This window comes from Phyllostomus discolor, chromosome 6, assembly GCF_004126475.2.
Source record: "Phyllostomus discolor isolate MPI-MPIP mPhyDis1 chromosome 6, mPhyDis1.pri.v3, whole genome shotgun sequence".
Lineage (NCBI taxonomy): Eukaryota > Metazoa > Chordata > Mammalia > Chiroptera > Phyllostomidae > Phyllostomus > Phyllostomus discolor.
The window spans coordinates 144,814,288-144,835,129 of record NC_040908.2 but is presented as its reverse complement, the minus strand read 5'-3'; the positions used below and the strand labels follow the sequence as shown (position 1 = coordinate 144,835,129).

The following is a 20,842-nucleotide window of genomic DNA, read 5'->3' as shown; positions in this document are numbered from 1 at the left end:
ATACTGTTCAAGTTAATATTCATATTGAAGAGCACCAAACAGGGAAACCGCTTGTTTTGTCAGACTTTATAATGTGTTAGCAGTGGAGGGTTATTTAATGTGTCTTTGCTTTTTTACCAAGGATGTTATACACAAGTGCATGGGCAAATGAAAAAATAGCACTAAAATTTCATTGACTTTAAAATATTAATTACTCAGTTTTCATACCAATGTAGTAAGTTCCTAAATTACCTCTTTATTAGAACAGTGTTCATCTCAAATTGACTGGAATGAATTTGTGAGGTTAGATTTCCTTGGGAATTTTGGGTGTTTCAAGATTAACTCCAAAATATTTAATGAGTTTCAAGTAGGTAAATACCTCAGAAGAAAAATATTTTTGCAAGTAGCAAGAATATAATTTAAGTACCTATAGCTGAGTCTCAATCACATGAGATTGTTAAGGTCAAGCATGGTGCCTATACATGGGTGAAAGAATATGTTTAAGCAGATGTATTACAGAAAAAAAAAAGTCTCACTTTTAAGGGTGCTAAAATAAAAAGGAAAAAGATGGTAAGGTCATAAACGGAGGAGATTGAATAAAACAACAATCGGGGTTGAAACAGTAAAGAGAGGGAGGTTAGACTGGCTGATGTGAGTATCAGAAACGTGCAATGTAGAATAGCAAAGACATGAAACAGGATAAGAAGAAGACTCTAAGGAGAGCAAATGATAAGAATAATACTGTAAAGAGCTTAATGATAAAGGGCAGAAGATTAATATATGAGTGTTTCTTTCACCTTCAGTCAAATTAATGATACTTATTAGTCTTGAAGTCATACACTCAAGATTCTCTTGCCATTTTGTCAGAAGAAAATAGTAGAAACCTATACTATTCATTAAATTTCAAGTAAATATTAATATTTAAATACTTATATCGATATGTGATATTGTATATTATGTTATACATAATTGTATATTTTAAGGTGAATATTCATATGCTGTTACCTTTGTTTAGTGGCAAAAAATTAGTTTTTGGTGTTGACTCTCAAATGTCACAGGGAAACAGAGCAAACTTTTAACATTTAAAATAAAAATGGTGATGAAACTTTTTCTGAGTCGTAAGAACTGACATGGAGTTATTATAGTGGCATAAGCAGCAGGTTTTGATATCTAAAATAGTATCAAGCATAATATGTTTTGTCTTTGTCTTATTGTAGGTGGTCTTAGGGGTTTTCAACAATATCATAAGCATTCTTCATATTCAGTGAATATCTGACTGAATAATGTCTTAACACATCAGCATTACAAACTGCTCTGCTGCCCTTTCAGGCTTAAAATTAACTTCAGATATTCATGCTGACATGTAGAAATGAATGTTAGGTCCTCTATATCACCTGTAAATTCTTGTAGAGGAATTTGATACAGCAGAACTATGTGTGGTTGGGTATCAACTTCTTTAGGTGCTTGAACACCGTTTTCTCTAGGTTGATTGATACATTGTCACCCAGTTACTTTCTTCTTCCACTTGAAATTCCCTGATAGATAAAGGACTTTAATATTCTGTTTTTTAAAATCATTATCTAAAGTGTCATTGAATATCTAAATTCAAAATCCTATTGACCTGCCAAAGAGGGAGATGTATCTTAACAACTGAGAAACATTTAGTCATATTATATAATTAACTCAATGTGGCTGAGAGAAGCCTTCACCTAATGTAATTTTGATTTTCTGTTTTAGGAATGCTGAAACCATGGATCACTGATATATGCTTTGAGACATGCTTTAGATGCTTTTTTCAGGAAGCCCTGAAACTACCCTAAAAATTGAATGTATTGTCGAACAGACCTATGGTAAGTGGGCTTTTTTTTCCCCTCCTTTTTTTTCTGTCTGGTTCATGTTCAGGTTAAGTCTTATGAATGCCCTAATGCTGCTCCCTGCTGGACACTGTCATTTTTGAAAGTTGGTACTTAATAGATGGGCAAATAACTGGTTAGCTGGACCCACTAAAGAGGGGAATCCTTGGCTGCATTCACACACACAGAAACACACACAGTATCCAACAAAAACAACTTAGTTATGGTGAGTGATACCATTGAAAGTGCTGATAGTCTTGCTTCTAAATTTCATTGTCAGCTTCCTGCTTAGTGGCATCTAAAAGTTATAACAAACATACACTGAAGGGTGCTTCTAGGTGATGGGTCTTTTAGCATTTCCCAAATTGTGTATGTGAGGATATATGTGTTAGTAATCTAAGTCAGTTTTTAAATTGTTGTTATCTTTTTTTAATAAGATTTTATTTATTTATTTTTAGAGAGGGAAGGGGGGAGGGAGGGAGAGAGAGAGGGAGAGAGAGAGAGAGAGAAACATCAGTGTGCGGTTGCTGGGGGTCATGGCCTGCAACCCAGGCATGTACCCTGACTGGGAATCGAACCTGCGACACTTTGGTTTGCAGCCCGCGCTCCATCCACTGAACTATGCCAGCCGGGGCTTGTTGTTATCTTTTTTTGTAATAAATTCCCTTTATTATTATTGTTTTTGTAAAGGAAGTATTGAAACAGCTCCAGTATAATTTAAATTGGGCATTGTTGGATCTATTTTGAATGAGTCACCCGACATTACATTGTATACAGTGGATACTTTCACTGAATGACACTGGTTTGGACTCACCTGTTGTGATCATCCATCCTGTCACGAGCCCTCACATTGGATGCATGCACAGGTGCTCCCAAAGTTATTCTAAAATGTGTGCAAATTAAAAGTGTTTCTTTTCCTACTTTTGATCTAAAATATTGTTATATTTTTTGGAGTGCAACCTCAATAAAATTAATGCCTGGATGTAAGGTAGATTTTCTTTCAACAGTAATCATACATTTCCTTAGAAAGAAGGAAAAGTGACAGAAACAACATGAGCTAAGCAAGGCTTAACACGGTAACTGACCTCACACTCTTTAATAGCCTGGTACTTATTTGATAGCCATTTGGAAAGCCTGGGGTATCTACTTTTAATTAGGATTATGGAGAGTCAGACATACTGGTTTGTTTGTTTATTATGAAAATATTGCAATAAAAATTTGAAATGTAGACCAAGAAAATAAAAATGTCAGCAAAAAAGAAAAGCCATTTCTTCCTTCTCTGTAAAAATATATTATTGCAGAAAATATGTCATTTTGAATTTTTATTGTAAAAGAAACATCATATAAAAACATAAATGCATAGTAAAATGAGTAAGTATAAAGGAGACATCATGTTTCCCCAGGTCATTACTGGTATCTCAGATGCTGTTCATATAATCCTCCTTTTCTTTAGAAGTAACCAATGTCTTGATATTTATGGTAATTATTTATATAATTTTATTACTTTTATACTATGTATTGCTCAGCAGTGTGCACTTTCTGTCTCTAATGTTGATGGAATCATATGTATTCTTTTTGTGTGAACATTTTCATTTTTCTTTTGGAAAAGGTAAAGTAAGAGAGGGCAGTCTTCAGTGTTCTGGGAAGCCCAGGGATGGGAGGAGTTGTAAGGAATTTAGATGGACCAGCAATCATGGTGGGATCGAGATGCATGGGGACAGGTTCGTGGTCTTTCAGGGTAAGTGAGAGGCTGGAAAAATGGCTGGAAAGGGACAGCGTTCTTCAGAGAAGGGTGTAGGCTAGGAATGGAAGGCATTATGTTGATGGGGCCTATCACAGTGCAGCCAGAGAACAGTAGAGAAATCAGGCAAATTATCTAGTTTGCACTGCCTGCATGTCCTCAAACCTGATTCTGTCCAAGTCCTTACAGTGCGTCTCCGGGAACACATCTAGGAGCAGAAGCTCAGAGCCCCTTCTGAGGAGGGATGGTGGCAACTGAGCTGCTGCTGCCGCCGCTGCTTAGCTTACTCCATTGCATGATGAAGGGTGAAGGAAATTTCTGGCGATATGTGGCCCAGGCCTCGCAGCAGCCTGAAGGTCCAACTGAAGGAGCTTCTTGAGTACTCTTTTGGGGCCATGTCCTAGAAAGTCAAAACTCATGAGTAGAGCCATAGAATGTGGCTTTTATGTTCAGGCTGCCAAAGAGGTCTTGAGGGTTTGCTTGTATGTGCTGAACATAATGAGGGTGATGCCCTTGCTGTGCTTGGCCTTCTCTCAGGCCAGGCCATATGACAGCACCCACTCTTGCTGGGGCTCCCACTGTGTGCCAACTGCAGCACCATCAGGCATGATTCACCTTCCAGCAGCTGGAAGAAGTCCTTACTCTCCATGGAGGTGCCTTAGCACCAATGCTTAGAGGTCCACTTAGCAGCAGGGTCTCCAAGCTTTATCAAAGAGTTCCTGGCAGGTGGCAGCTGCTCTCAGACACAGAAAGGTGGCTGAGGTGGTGGAGCTAAAATCTAGATCTTAACACTAAACTTGTAGTACCTGTTGTGTGCTGATCTGAGCTTGGAGACAGACGGACTATGCTAACCTTCGGGCTGGTGCTACCCAGGATGCTACTGCAGCTCTTGGGTGCTGGCTGGAGTACCAGGTGGCATGGGACAGGGGTGGGCCAGCTGATGAGAGCCACTGTGTGCAATTGTATGTATTCTTTCTTCCCTTACTCAGCATTATGTTTCAGAGATAGTTGAATGTAGTTTTATTTCATTCATTTTCATTATTAGTATTGGGTTGGCTAAAAAGTCTGAATGTTTTTGTTTTTTTTTCCACAAAATACACATTTTCATTTTCACTAATAACTTTATTGATTTGAATATTTTAAGTATGTTGGCTATCTCCCACATGATATAACATTGATTGTTCTCAATTAATGTCTCGATTTGATCACTATCAACTTCAACTGGTCTACCCAAATATGGAGCATTGTCCACTGAGAAATCTCCAGCATGATACTTTGAAAACCACTTTCTGACATGTTTGATCAGTCATGGCACCTTCTCCATATACTGCACAAATCTCTCTCTTTTTTTTTTTTGCATTTTAGTTGCATTTTTACCTTTCTTTAAATAATAAAGCATAATATGCTGAAAATGTTGCATATTTTCTTCCATCTTCACTATTGAAATTGCTACACAAAAATTCACCAATTTCAGTAAGTATTTTTAAATACACACCGATATGACAGCTGTTACAATACAATCTAACAAAATTGTTTTGAATGAAGTTAAAGACAACTAAGTGCTTCTAGAGCCATCTTATGGAAAAAACAAATGAGTTTTTTTGGCCAACCCCATATATTATTCCTTTGGAATGAATATGACAGTTCATTTATTCTAATGGTGGTAGATGTTTGAGTTGTTTCTACAGTTTGTCTGTTATAAATAACATTGCCATGAATGTTTTTTTACATTTCATGTGTTTTTTATATGTGTCATGTAGAAAAAGTCATATTTTCAGGTTAAAGAGAATTTATTATAGTGGTGCTTTAAATTAATTTAAGTGAATGCATGAAAAATTTATTGTATCATGAGAGTAACATTAAATATTGGAAAAGATTCTGAAGGGATTATAGTTTCTTTTACTGTAGGCCTTAAATAGATGGTAAAGTGGCCTATAATATGTGATAGTTTAAACAAATAGTATACAAATAGATAGTACAGATATAGCCCTGGCTGGGTGGCACCATTGGTTGACCGTCATCCTATACACCAAAAGGTTGTCTGTTAGATCCCTGGTCAGGGTACATACCTATAGGTTGCCGGTTTGATTCCCAGTCAGGGAGTATACAAGGGGCAATCGATCAATGTTTCTCACATCGATGCTTCTCTTCTTCTCTCTTCCTCCCTTCCCTTTCCTCTAAAATCAAGAAGCATGTGCTTGGGTGAGGATGGATGGACAAATAAATATATAGATATATTATATAGACATAGAATCTAATGTAGTAATTCTTTGTTTTACTTTATTAGTAGATTGTTTACTGTCATGTCATTTTCTATAACAACTTTACTGACAAAGAAACTCAGGAGGGCTAGAGAGATCGAGTCACTTGAACAAGGTCATTTAGCAAGTTGGAGCTAGAAACCAGACCAACCTGTCCACTTGGCAGTTGCAACTTAAAGAAAACAAAGTGAAAAGTGAAATCAGGATATTTTCTTGAGTGTGCCCAGCCATTCAAGTGGAAAGTTTGCCTGACTAGTTTTCAGATATTATCAGATATTCTCTTGACTATTAACCAAGAACTGGCTTAGCATAGGGAATGTTATATTTAAAGCCCCCTAAGTGTTATTGTCCTTTATTACAGTTCCTCTTTCAAAAGGCAGCCGTAGTATATTCTAACTCTGAGTGAGAATTTCACTTTGAGTAGCCTCACTCATTGGCTATTGTTAATGAATGGAGTATTTCTCATCTGTTAATTTCATAGGTGAGTGAACCTTATCCTTTTATGTGCCAAAATTTGTTTGGTGGGAATATATTTTTAAAAGGCTTCTAAAATCTAAAATTTACCCTTTTGTTTTTCCAAACAAGACATACTGAGTATAATTTAAATTCTGTTTTGGTGGCTTAAAGTTGACCTTGTAAACATCAGTCATTTCACAGAATTTATTTGATTTCCTCAGAGACCATTATGCTGTGTAGTTCTCCTAAGTTGTACTGGACTGATAAACTTTTGTGTTCTGGGGGTACTTGTGATATGTTTTGTTTTGTGTAAACTTTGTTAGGTAATTCTTATTTTTTTCTTTTTGTTGTCCATACATTATATTGACTCTAATATTAAAAGCAGCATTTGCCTAACATTATACATTGCTTAGGTTGGAGCTAAAGTATGGTTCTTTCCAACTGACTGGCTAAAAGCCTAGAATGGGTGGCAGGTTTTTAAAATTTATTTTGGGGTCTGTCTCCAGGGTAGCTAGTTTGTCTGAGAGGACTGATATGATTTCTGAGTGATTGAAATGAAATATGGATTTCTGAATGATTGAAATGAAATATGGATTACACTGCATATACAGATGCATTCTCATTCAGGGAATAAAAATTATCATGCACCTATTTTCTTACGAAACAGTGATATTGAAACTGGATTTACTTAAGGATTCCTTCATGTAGAAAGTCCAGTGGACTTGAGTGGTTGTTTTCTTTTTTTAAAAAATTATTTTATTACTGTTCATTTATAGTTGTATGCATTTACCCCAACTCCCTCCCAACCCCAACCAAGCCTACGCCCTCCCTTGTTTCCACGCCCCTGCCCCTCGGTTTTGTCCATGTATTTTTTATAGTTGTTCCTGAAAACCCTTCCCCCCATTATCTCCTCCCACCTCCCCTCTGGTTGTTTTCTAATTAGAAAATATTTGATAGGATGAGCAGTTAAATGAAAACAGTATTAGGTGAGACTACCTATTGAAAATGGCAGTCATAAAGATTAAACCACCTTTGAAATGATAGCTTCTTAAAGGAAAATATAGAAATAACAGATTTGGTTTCATGATAACGTTTAAGTGCTTTAGGAAAATGTTCATTGGAAAGTGAAATGCATTTGAATGCTCACCCATACACTATTGGAAGTGTTTAAAGAAGAAACTGGAGTGGGAATGTATTAGTAGTCGGATAGCAGGAGGTTTTTAGGAGATACACACCTTGCTATTCCAGGACAGTAGGCATCACTATGGTGATTTGCGGCATCATAGAGGTGTTTTTATATTTGAAAATTCATTTGCTCGTAAACTTAATAAATCAACAAATTTTGCGTGCGCATTTAGGGAAAAAGGATTTCATGTAGATTTTTGCAATGAGAATATTTTTCAGAAAACAAAATATCTTAGAGGCCCAAAGAGAGGCATAGCTTTCTCTAGGATACATATAAGAACCATATGTGGTGGAAGTGCAAAATGACACAACCCGCATAAATTGGCAACTTTTAGAAAAAGGACAATGCATTCACACATTTGTCTCAGTACCAATTATGGGAATGTTTTACAGATATACTTGTGTACTTAAAATATAACATATATAGGAGTTTTAATTGTAGCTTTTGTTTTATAGTAGCAAACTGTTGGGAACACCCCTAATGTCTACTGATAGGGTACTTGTTAAATGATCTGTGGCATATCTATACTCTACAGCTGTAACAAAAAAGATAGAATGTTCTCTATATGCAGATTTGGAAAGTTTTCAAACATACATTGTTATTCGACAAGAGCAGAGTTCAAACAGTATATTGTAAACTACTTTTTGTTTGAAAGGGAGGGGAATATAAATATATATTTAGAGATACTCATATTTACATGAAGAAAACCTGGAAGAGTATACAAAATCTAAATCTTGTGTGTGAATGATTGAGGAAAAACAGTAGATGGGACTTTTACTGTATATCTTTTAGATTGTTTTATTTATTTATTCATTTATTTGGTTTGGGAAAAGACTTTTCTTTAGGGTTAGTTTAATGATGGAGTGTAGGGTTGAGAACTGAGGGGAAGTTAAAATCCTGGGTACTCTACACATGAGAAGGTTATTAGACGAAGGTAGAGACAGTGTTAGTTTTCAGTGTAAGCTTTAGATGACAGCTGAAATGTACTACTGCATTACACTTGGTGTGCTCATTTCTTTTTATAACATCAGAACTGTGGTTATTCTTTTTTTAAAATGATAGTTAAAATTTTTTATTGCTGTTCATTTACAGCTGCCCTGCCTTTTTTCCCCATTGCTCACCCCTACCCTGTTCACCGATACTCCCACAGTCAGTCCCCCTCCCTGCAAAAACCCTCCTCCTGCCCTGGTCCATGCCCATGAGTCCTCTGTTCCTGTTCCTTTGCTTGCCCCTTCCTCTTCTTTCCTCCATTACTCCCTCCCCCTTCACTCTGGCCACTGTCAGTTTGTTCTTTATTTCCATATCTCTGGTTTGTTTTGGCCATTTGTTTTTTTTATTAGGTTCCACTTATAGGTGAGATTATATGGTATTTGTCTTCCACTGCCTGGCTTCCTTCTTTCTTTTTTTTTTAATTTTAATTTTATCTTAATCATTGTTCAAGTACAGTTTTCTGTCCTTTACTCATATCCCAGCCCCTAGTTTTTGTCCATGTGTCCTGTATATTTGTTCCTGTAAACCCTTCCCATTCTCCCCTGAAATTCCCCTGAAATTCCCTCCCTCTCCCCTCTGGTCACTGTCAATCTGTTCTCTATTTCAGTGTCTTTGACTATATTTCGCTTGTTTGTTTTGTTGTTTAGGTTCCTGTTAAAGGTGAGATCATATGGTATTTATCTTTTACCGCCTGGCTTATTTCACTTAGCATAATGCTTTCCAGCTCCACCCATGATGTCACGAAGTGTAGGAGTTCTTCCTTTCTGCTGTGCAGTGTTTTTGAATGTGTGAATGTGTTACAGTTTTACCGCTTTACTCCCAGATTTTGGCAGATAGTAAGTACTGAATAAATGTTTGTTGTAGAAATGAGCTCTATAATCTTTTGATGATTTTTTAAATCTTATTTCTTAAAGTATCTTTTTGATATGAGAAAAACAGTGTTGTAAATTATATGTTGATTCCAGTATAAAAATAGGGAAAATATTTAAGTGGGATACAATGAGTAGCATAGATTAGTTTATCATATTATCATGAAGTTTCATTTTATTAGTATGATACTGATATTAAAGAATGATTATATTTTCTTTATCTGCATTGAAAGATAATAAAAGCTTTCAAGAGATTCCAATTAAATTAGGTAATAAGCTTTCATAATTAATAAATAATCTTACAAAATTTGGGGGCAAGGGGGGAAATGGCAAACATATATTCTTTATATTGCCTTTTCTTCTGTGCTACTTTTCCCACATAAGGGCAAAATTTCAATCCTGAGACTATTTTAGGAGCTGTTATAACAGCAGCAACAGCGGCAGCAGAAGCTACTCCTGACACAAAAGCCAGATATCTGAAAATATGGTATTATAGGTTGAGGAATGGGGAAAGGTGATAGGGTAAAGGGCTGCTGCTCCTCCATTTATAAGAGTTCAGGAACTTTCACAGCTATTGAGATGAAAATGTGATTATTCAAATAAGTAGTATCAGAATCTTTAGTTTTTTGTTCCTAAATTTCTCATGACAAGAATTTTGACCACCCCTGTATATTTCTGTATTTGTGTGTAAAACTGTCTTTTTAATGAAAGCTCTATCTACAAAAAATGCACACAGATCACTCAATGAATTTTTTAGAAGCCGAATAACCCCAGGTAACCGCACCCAGATAAGAGACATTATCAGCACCCAGAAGACACCTTCCTGTTCCCCCCCATGTGCTAAAATAACCACTACCTTAACTTTGAGTAGCATTGTCTTGTTTGTCTATTTTTGGTTTCCTTTGCTCAACTTTATTTCTTGGGATTTGCGTACATTGTTGCATGTAGATGTTCTTTGTCCATTTTCTTTGCTGCATTTTATTATATGACTATTTCACAACTATTTTTTAATCCGTTCTGGTAATTGACATTTGGGTGGTTTCTATATAATGCTACTAGAAGCTTTCTAATACATATCTTGGTTAATATATTTATTTTTCATTTGTGGATATATCTAGGAACAAAATTGCTGGATCATAGGTGTATATATGTCCAACTCTAGTCAACTGTGCCAGTTTTCTTACGTGGTTGTATTCGTTTACTTTCATGTGAGAGTTCTTGTTGCTCCACGTCTTTGTCAACACTAGATCCTTTTCCCCACCTGTTTTGTTTTTTAGATTCTGCTGTGTATAAGTAGTATACCATTATTGTTTTACTTTCTAGTTGATGATTAATCAAGCTGAGCACCTTTTCATATGTATATTACCTATTTTATTATTCTCTCTTGAAGTACCTGTTCATTTCTTTTGCCTGCTTTTCTGTTGGGCTTTTTCTTTGATTTGTAGATGTTCTTTATATATTTGCAATATGAATCCTTAATTGAAAATAGGTATTGCAAACTTTTCTCCTACTCTGAGGTTTGCCCTTTCAACCTGTTAATAGTTCTTTTGATGAACAGATAATTAGGACTTTAGCGTAGTCTAGTTTGTCATTTATGTTTAGTGCTTTTTTTCATCTTGTTTAAGAAATATTTGTCTATTCTAACAATGTTCTGGGTTTTTCTCTTAAAGTGCTACTGTTTTACCTTTTTAGTTCTGCAATTTTAGACTGTATTTCATGTTAGGCAATTTTGCTCTGGTTTTTAGACTCAAGAATCTATATCTTTAGACAGAAAAATGAGGTGGATTTATGTTAATGACCATAATTATGTGCTTTTTACAAAGTACCCCTTAAGAAAACAGTTTGTTTATCTATGTTTGCTTCAACTGCGGCTTTAATGTACTGCTTTGTTTAAGTTGTTTGCCTTTAAGAAGAGTCTACTAGATTTTTTAGGGAGGAATTTCTGGGATGGAAAAACCAATGTTATGATTTCCAATGTTTTTAATAATACTAGTATTCATAAAAAGTTTTATCCACGAAATATAAAATTTGGTGAAGTATTTATAGGCACAGTCCCAGTTACCTCACTTTACTCTGTTAAACTTTAGGATATTTAATTGAGGGAAAAATTAGGTTTTAATTTTTGAGTAGGTTTTCCTGTGAGCATCCATGTGTGTACAAGTTATGAACTTTCATAAGGCCTTCAGTGATACTTTTTATTATTCAGAAACATACAAGACATGTTCTGATTATGTGCTATTATATATTTGTAGTGCAGAAAAGTGTTTTTATATTTCCTGGTATTTTAGTTTCTATCTTGTCAGTAATGTATGTTATTAACTTATTGTATTTTGTAACTTTACATTTATATTTCTTAATGAGAGCAATTGTCTGTTTAAAAATGTGTTTTATCTCTGATCACAGTGCTGAAATTACAGTAAGGTGGTTGTACTTGACTCTTCGCTAAGCACTTAGATATTTTTCACTTGTCATCTACATTTCTTAGTTTAAGTCTTCAAATTAAATGATATTTTATCTTGGCTTTTATTTTAATTCATGCATTTAAAAACTAAAATTCAGATAAAAGATAGTTTCAAAATAAATTCAGTATATTATTTATGAGTGGAGCAACACATTAACATTGGGTTCACAATAGATCATATCGCTTTTATTCCATCTTACAAGCTTAGCAGCACAAACAGAATAATCAACATATTATTTGGCTGTCATCTGCTGAACAGAAACCAGAGATCACAAGGAGGTTTTCCCTAGCTGCGGTGATGGCCTTTTTGTTCCAAGCCCCCATCTGGGAGGGCCATGGTGTGTTATCATATGGAACGTGGGGTTTTCTGTAATCTGCTTAGCTGCACTGCAGTTTGAATCTTCATTCCATGTTTGTGTAATTTATAATTTTAATGAGACCATGGCTCTTGTGGGCTTTGAAATATATTAAAAGCTCTTTTGTGCATATGCTTTTGTTCTTGCTTAATAGGCTCAGTGTATTTAAAACTGATGAATTTTTATTCATGAATTTGGATGTCTGGGGATTAACTTCGACTGAATATCATTGCTCTCATATATTGATGGTTAGAAAGTTTTTTTTATTGTCATTGTTTTGTTTTTATGTGATTGTGTATCTGTGTGTACATGTGATACTTGTAACCAGAAAAGGAAAGAAACATATGATTTTAAAAGGGTAGGAAAAAGTGGCATGGCTGGGTTATAAAGGACTGACTTAGATATTGTCCATTTTATTTATTGAGTCTCACATTTCATCTTTAGCCTTAATATTTTAGATAAATATTATATAAAGGAATAATTATGAAAAGAAATTTTTAAATGAGTTCAATATTTACATACTATTGTTTACATTGAATATTCCAATGTTTGACAAAGATAGACCTTGTAGTTTAATTATATAATATCAATTTTCTGTGGTCATGCTAAAGCTGCCATTAACTTCTTTTAATTAAATTATGGGTATATTTTATATTTTAACTCTTTATAGTTTTCCTTCTTTCTGTAAAACTCTTTGTTAATGAATGTTTTTAAACCTACATTGATGGATAATGAGTAGACTAATGGAAAAGTGCTTTCTAATAACTTATAAAGTGGACCCTTTTCTAAATGTTTTTATTATGCTAACATTCTGAAATAAATGTTTCAAATCTCTATAGTTAATTACTTATGATTTAGTTTTAAAATTTGAATATAAATACTTATATAGCACCTTAGAAAAAAACTCATGGTCCTTGCTCTATCCAGACATGTTTTCTGAAGTTTCTGTTTTTTGAACTCAATAGTCCTTACCACTGTTTTATGAAATTGCCCAAGGTGAACTTTTTCTAAAAGCCAATACTTACTAGACTAAAGTCTTTTTGTAAGTATGAAACATTGTTCTTTTTTGGTACGTGATGGTCAGCAATTTGGCTGGTCCCTTCTTATTCATTACTACCCTACAGCTAGAAATATGAAATAGACTAAAATGACTGCTTTTTGTTCTTTCTTTGCTAAGCTTATCTATCAGATTTGACACTGGAATGTTTGTTTTTCCATAGTAATGCTCTGCTTTAGTTTCTGTCCAGATGAAAGATGAGAGTCATATGTATGTATATGTATATATATATGTGTATATATATTTTTTATTCACCCCACTATATCTAGATTGTTATATTTTCAAGATGTAATCAATATAAGATATTTTACTTTTTGTATTAAGTCTTCAAAGTCAAGTGTATATTTTATCCTTACAATACCTCTTAGTTTGGACTAGTCACATTTCAAGTGCTCAATAGCCATACATAGCTAGTGGCTACTTTATTGAACAGTATAGCCCTAAAGTATTGCATATAAATGTCATAACAGAAATATGTGGGGTTTTGCATCCCTCATTATTTTTCTAGTAATATTCTAATCGAGGTAATCAAAGAGTATTCATGTGCTATGTAGTTGAAGTTATACACAGTGTTTTTTGTAGCTCTACCACTTACACTATTGGTATACATCTGCCTGTTTAACATACAGAATCAGAATTATGACTCCTGAGTACTTAGCAGATATTGTATAGCTATGCTTATGGATACTCTGATAATAAAGAGATAATGGCTAATATAAGGGATGCGATATGGTCCTTAGCAATTGTGGGCAAATAGAACTTGTCAAATAAGTCCTATTTCAAGTATACCAAGGAGCTTAGCTTTACAAGAATCATATGTCAAATCTTAGTACTTTTTTAAAAAATATAAACTGGAGAATTCCTCTTTGCCTTCTTAGAACTATTCTCTATCAGTGTCTGTATCCATGATATTCATGTCTCTTTTCATATGTTTGCTAAGAGCTGGTATAGCTTTAAACTTAGAAGAAAAAAAGCTGAACATAAAGTATTGTTTTCTAAATATCTCTAGGGTTCTATGCATTTTCAGTGTTCTGTATATATTCCAATATAAGGAGAAGTTATTTCACTAAGTACTTCAAAAACATATAGTTAAGAATTGTAAAACCTTGAATTATAAATGATTTGAACTTATTCAAGTATCTGAAAGTATAAAATGCTCAAGGTGCTTTGTATAAAGTACTACTTCTGTACTTTATGAAAAGTAGAGATCTTATATGTAATTGACTTTTTTGCTCAAGTATGGTTTAGAGAGAAAAATGATATGCTCTTGAGATCTCTGAATACTTCATATTTTCTAAATTTTGAGGGAATTGAGCTTCTTCGTATGTAGTCTAATTTATACAGATATTGGCTGATGCATGTTGTATTCTTTTTAGTCACTTAAATTTTTATTGACTTCTCTCTGTGACTTCTGCATTTAAAGTGTTGGCACAAAATGTTAAGCTGTTCTTTAAACAATACCTCTAGTTTCTTGGAGCTGATAAATCCATCCATTGATTTCCTAATTTTATTATGTACACAGTGAATTGTAATCCAAGATTACAGCAAACAAGATGTTAATTTTGAGCCATAATCTATGTACATTTCAATTACAGAGCATGATTGTTATAGAAGCACAGAATAAAAAGGAATAACATTTGTGCTATCCTCACAGGAGCTGTCAATAAAAGATGTAATAGGGGATTTAGGAATCTGGAAATGGCCAACTAATTTATGTGAATCTATTTTATTTCAGCTAGAAAGACCAAGCTCTTTTTCGTCTGTACTGCATATTGCAGAGCACAGGCTGGCTATAGAAAACCAGGCGGCTGCATATGGATAGTCCCTTGATATCATTCACTTGCTGTGTAATCTTATTATGCAAAGTTCTAATCTTCACCTAGAATGAATGCCTCTGGGTCAGAATATAGTCATATCAGGGTTTTTGAGGTCATGTTTTGTGATCCTTAGCTTATTCTTCTAAGTAGGGCTGGGATTTAGAGGGTATTCCCCAGACGCTGGCAAAGATAGACAGCAGAACCTGCTGCCTTTTTGGAAGACAAGACCAACATGAGGTCCCTGGTAGGATTAAACTTGATTTGTAGCTGTAGGATTTTTTAACAGATGTATTATTGGACAGGGAATAGGGGGCCACCAGCACCGCAAAATTGAATCACGACTGGCATTCTCAGGGAGTTTGCTGCCTGCTAAAACAGCAGCTGCATGTGGATTTGACTTCTTTCAGGTGAAGCGACTTCCAGTCATTTGGAAAGGATGGGATGAAAAGGAACCTTGGTGATAATTTTGATGTCTGCAAGATTTAGTACCAGTGTAATGGGATTATCGGTAACACCTTCACTGCAGAAAAAGCCACCTGGCGCTGTAACTGGCAGCGACTGAGAACTAATCCTTTCCCATCTCTTGGATGTCATTCATAAAGCTGAAAGCGATTTCTACCCTAACTGTGATTAATTTTATAAACAACCAAAAATCAGGTGATCAAGGCAAAGAAAATCCTTTTTATTAATTATTTAAAATATGGAGTCTTAGCTATTTGACTTATAAAATATGTAAGACATATATACTATAAACTATGTATGACTTAAAATTTAAATGTTCAGTTTGAAAAGTTAATTAATAATGTCTTTTATATATTTTTTATTTGAGTGATATATATTTGCTATTGGTGAAGATTTATATTTGAGATTAAATATTAAATTAAATATTTTAGTGTTTTGGAAATAAAGCAATTATCAGTAAATTAAATAAAATGCTTATAGGTATAAGGAATTGGAATACTTTGCTTTGTCATACGTTTTACCTGTTTGCAACTACTTTGATTCCTGCTATTTAAATCTTTTTAGTAAGTAAAATATTAAATGACATAAAATATATAGACATATTTTTCATAATTATGGTAATGCTAGCTTATACTGTTGACAAAAAGGGCTTTTTGTGAAAGTGTAGGGTCTTAGTATGTAAAAGTCCTAAAATAACATTAATCTGAATAGACTTATTTTTTTTTAAATCAGCTATTCTTAGTCAAAGTTTTCCTTTAGAAGATGGGGGTTTAGTTATTTGCTCTGGAATCATGTATTAGTTAATTGAGGTTTATTTTTTAAGCATTTTATTTCAACTAGAAACTTTATCAAGTACTTTGTTTAGAGATGTTCATTATTTTAATATTCTTCTCTTCCATGGTCCAGAATAAACGGAGAGAAAATGAAGTGAAATTATCCCATCAGTCACCCAAACAGTATGCAACAAAACTGCCAAGACTAGAAAAGATAATTAGTGTTGTCAGTGTTATGATCCTAGAGTACTTACTTTTAAAATATTTATTCATAGAACTTGATTTTTATCTTACTGTGTTTTTTATTTAGTAGCTTTGCCTTTAAAAAATAAATTGGAAAACCTTAATCATGTTTTAAAACTCTTAAATCTTAACTACATATAGGTGACAATTATTTTTGAAATTACAAGAATAACTAAAATATAATCATCCATTATGCATAATATATTGATTTATTTATAGGCTCTGTTTACATATGAATAATTTTATTCTTTTTCATGTGAACTCTTTATTAGGAGAATCAACAAATGAAATATAATAAAGTTTATAAAGAGCTCTTTGGTCAGACCTACCTAGCAAACTTGTCATTCTTGAGTGGGATCCAAACTATTATATTCCAAAATGTGTTTCTTCATTTGTTGTCACATTTAAAGTGAATTAATGAGAAAACTTTGTATTTTTAGTGAACTGCATTACATTAATTTATAAAGGATTTTTTTAGTCTTCTAATAGTATTTTTGCTGTTGGAAACACTGTTTACTTAAAATTCTATGATCATAATGAAAAGATCTATTGATGAAATAAGTAGTCTAAAATCTTTCTCTTGGCCCCAAATGGGTACCTCAGTTGGTTAGAGCATTGTCCCGATATGCCAAGACTGTGTGTTCGATCCCCAGTCAGGGCACATACAAGAAGCAACCAACGAATGTATAAATAAGTAGAACAACAAATTGATGATTCTCTCTCTCAAATCAATAAATAAAATCTTTCTTTTATTCTCATAATATAATTACTTTTACTTTAAATATAAAATATTTGGTTTATGTGTAGTTTCACATTATTTTGCCTGGCAGTGTATTTCCTCAGGTTAACTTTCTAAGGTAGTTAACAGTATTATATATGTATTTTTTTAAAAAGTAGCTTTCCTTTCAAAACAAAATTTGTCTCAAAGCTTTTATTAAACACAGTCACGGTTTACTTTTCTACTTTTTATTCACTTGGTTACTGAGTGGCTCTGGAAAGTGTTTTTTCTGTCTCCATCTTGGGCATTATTCTTATTTGATTAGAGATGGTTATTTCATTTGGAAAGTCCCCCCAAAATTCATCTTAATTAAATTCATTATAAAGTCTTCTCAATGATATACATTCTTTTCAGATAAGTATAGGTTATTTGACTTTAATACCTTATTGATAACATAAGAAATTTTGCTTATCTTTAAATAAAAACTACAAATATTAACTTAATCTGTTACCATATTTTGCCATGTGTAACGTGCACCCATGGTTTTGGCCCAAACTTCCAGGAAAAAAATCTTTCAGTTTACAGTATATAGAAACAGAATTAGTACTACCCATGTATGATGCACATCCTATTTCTCCCTCAAAAATTTGGGCAAAAAAAGTGCACATTATACAAGGCAAAATACAGTACATAAGTGACTCATGATGATGTCAGAGCTGAGGGAGATATTTATAGAGATAAGAGAAAGAGATAAAGCCTAAGATAACCTAGAAGAAAAAATTTAATTTTAGAAAGGAGTAAGTCAAGTGTAACAAAGTAGCAGGGTGTGAATTATAGCAATTCTTGATTTAGAGATAATAAACTCTTTTTTGTCCTCTGCTACTGTATGAGACCTAGTATCATAGCGAGAGCCATTCATGAACTGTAGACTGGCACCTTGACAGCTAGTCAGTGATAATGCTAAATGATACTTCTTCCATTTTAGTGCATATCCTTCAACTCTTACTCATAGAACTTGTATATTGTCCTGAAACGCATGGATTATATAGCCTTTGGGGCATTATTAGTGGATGAATGAGATGGTTTTGGTATTTCACTGTTTGGAGTCTGGTACCTGATTATATTAAAAGTACTGACTGTTCATGCTTTCTAAATATAAAAATGTGTTTTGGTTTTGGGTATATGTAAAAAATTAACTTCAGAAAATAACATTGGGTTTTTTAATTACTGAAATATTAGCATTATAAAATTTAATGATACTTTGTAGAATTATCTTAAAGTTAACATTCAGTTTAAAATAATGGTTAAATTTTGTCAAATTTCTATAAGTGTTGAATATATCTCAATGGTCTCAAATAGCAGCACAGAGTTTTTTACTACCTTTCCTTTCTGGGAGCTTATTACAACTGCAGATTCTACAGCCTTGCTCCCACAGATTGCCATTCTTTAGCTCTCTGATGGGAGCCTGGGAATCTGGATTTTGAATTCAGTTCTCAGGCTATTTTAATGCTGCAGTCACATTTAAAACACTATTTACTGCTCTAAACCTTGAAGTGATGGCAATTATTTCCTTTGTCAATGACTCAAATAGGTTTAAATATTATAAAATCTTCATAGATTATGGGGATTAGAGCTCCTTGAATCTGCAATTCTAGAAAATAAAAAAAATACCCTCTGCACAAGTCTTACAGTAGATTTAACATTATAGGTTTGAACAATTCATGAGCAGTTCTGAAGGTGATTTTGAAATGGCAGGATTTTGAATTGCTCTGATAGAGAGGCTGCTGTGTGAGTGAATTATTTAGCTATTGAGCAGAGTACATCACTCAGCATCTGTGTCTTAATGAGTCTTTGTTGTTCTCTCCTAGCTAGTCACAATAACTTCCATTCAGGTCTGAAATGGACATATATCTCTCAGTTACTTTATGTATATCATTATATGAGAAACTGTATTTTGCGTAGTTATTCTTGAATTTGAGAAATCACGGCTGTCTCAGGAATGTCCTGTCTGCTGCTTTTTTCTTGTCCAGTCGAAGATATTTGTAGCAAAACTGTGATGTTGGGATTTGTCTTCTGCTTCACATCTACTTCTTTCTCATCACCTTTTCTTAACATGAACCTTTCTTTAAATGGTAATAGAGTGACCAACTGTTCCTCTCATTAAAAGAAAAAAATTATATTAGTTTGGCTGCTTATAATCTAAAATGAATGAATTTCTATAAACTACTTTTCTCAGTTAACATTGACATTGCATTTTTCCCCTATTTCTGAGACAAAATGCTTTATCGTCTTTTAAAGGAATTACAGCCCTGACTGGTGTGGCTCAGTGGGTTAGGCATTGTCCCACAAACCTAAAGGTCGCTGGTTCACTTCCTGGTCAGGGAACATGCCTGGGCTGCAGGCCAGGTCCCTGGTTGGGGGCATGCTCGAGGCAGCCAATCCATGCTTTTCTTACACATTGACGTTGCTCTCTCTCTTTCTTCCTGCATTCCCCTCTCTAAAAATAAATAAATAAAATCTTAAAAGATAAATAAAGATATTCCAGATCTGAACAATCCTGTGGATGTTTGCTTTGTGGCTTAGGGTATTCTGAAATCACCTCGCCAACATCAAAAGATGGATAGATCTAAATCAAGCACTATTCTAGAAACTATCCTAGAAACGGCTAAGGATGGAGAAATGTCTAGTTTCTAGTGTTCACGCTGCTTGATCTTTTTAGCTACTTCTAACATCAGTCTAATCTTTCTCTTTCCCATGCCTATTTTATAGTTTCCAACACATTTATTTTAATTGAGTAGCAGTAGACACTAGTAGTGCATTTTAGAGTCCAACTGCCTCATTTTGAGTTCTGACTGTTGCCTGTGAATTGTGTGATTTTGAATAGTTCCTTAACCTCTCCCTCAGTTTCTTTTTCTATAAATAAGATACATAGGTTACCATAGGATTACAAGAATTAAATGTGTTGATGTAATTAGAACAGTGCCCAACACATAGCAAGAACTACTATTTAAGTATTTGCTGTTATTATCATTGCTGTTATTATCATTACTTAGGTGGTTGTTTGAGGATTTTTTATGTGTATTGAAAGAAGCCATTATCACCTACATCCCAAATAGTGTTTTCTAACTTTATACTAGAGAGTTAGAAAACTGAATGTAACTCTATAATTTACAAAGCACATGTGTGAATATGTTATTGAATTTGATTCTCAGATCCATTCTGTGAGATATTTCCATTTGGTGAAGGCCCAGAGAAGTAATTAATTGACAATCACACAAATTAATAAAAGAACCAATTTAATACTTGAATTTCCACATACCTATTCTAGTGCTTTCTCCTTTATATTCTACCATATGACAAGAACTGCTGTGGTATAGCAGGGAACAATACGAAAAACTATTATTAGTACTTTGAAAGAGTTAATATCTTTCCACAGGTGTCTGCCTTTTGTAGGATATGACAGGGGACAGACAAGTTCAGAGCCTACTAGTTATCTACTCCATATATAAACCCAGTGATAGACGGATACAATTTTTTTTCAGTGCATCAAAATACTAAGTGGCTGTAATTTGTCATTTAAAATATCTTTAGCAGAAATGAAAATAAGCTGTTGCTTTTCT

At 33.9% G+C, this 20,842-nt stretch overlaps 1 protein-coding gene and 1 pseudogene across 5 annotated transcripts in view; one reads left to right on the top strand and one right to left on the bottom strand.

Moving 5' to 3' along the window:
- Window positions 1-20,842, top strand: part of IMMP1L (inner mitochondrial membrane peptidase subunit 1) — a 55,860-nt gene that overhangs the window by 9,313 nt on the left and 25,705 nt on the right. For 4 of the 5 annotated variants that reach the window (XM_036029188.1, XM_028516212.2, XM_036029190.1 and 1 more), the window contains exon 2: window positions 1,717-1,829. The gene's annotated coding sequence lies outside the window, so the exon portion shown is untranslated. Of the gene's footprint in view, window positions 1-1,716; window positions 1,830-15,433; window positions 15,684-20,842 lie in introns of all 5 variants that reach the window. The other variant, XM_036029189.1, reaches the window with a different exon arrangement.
- Window positions 3,431-10,640, bottom strand: LOC114498987 (annotated as a pseudogene).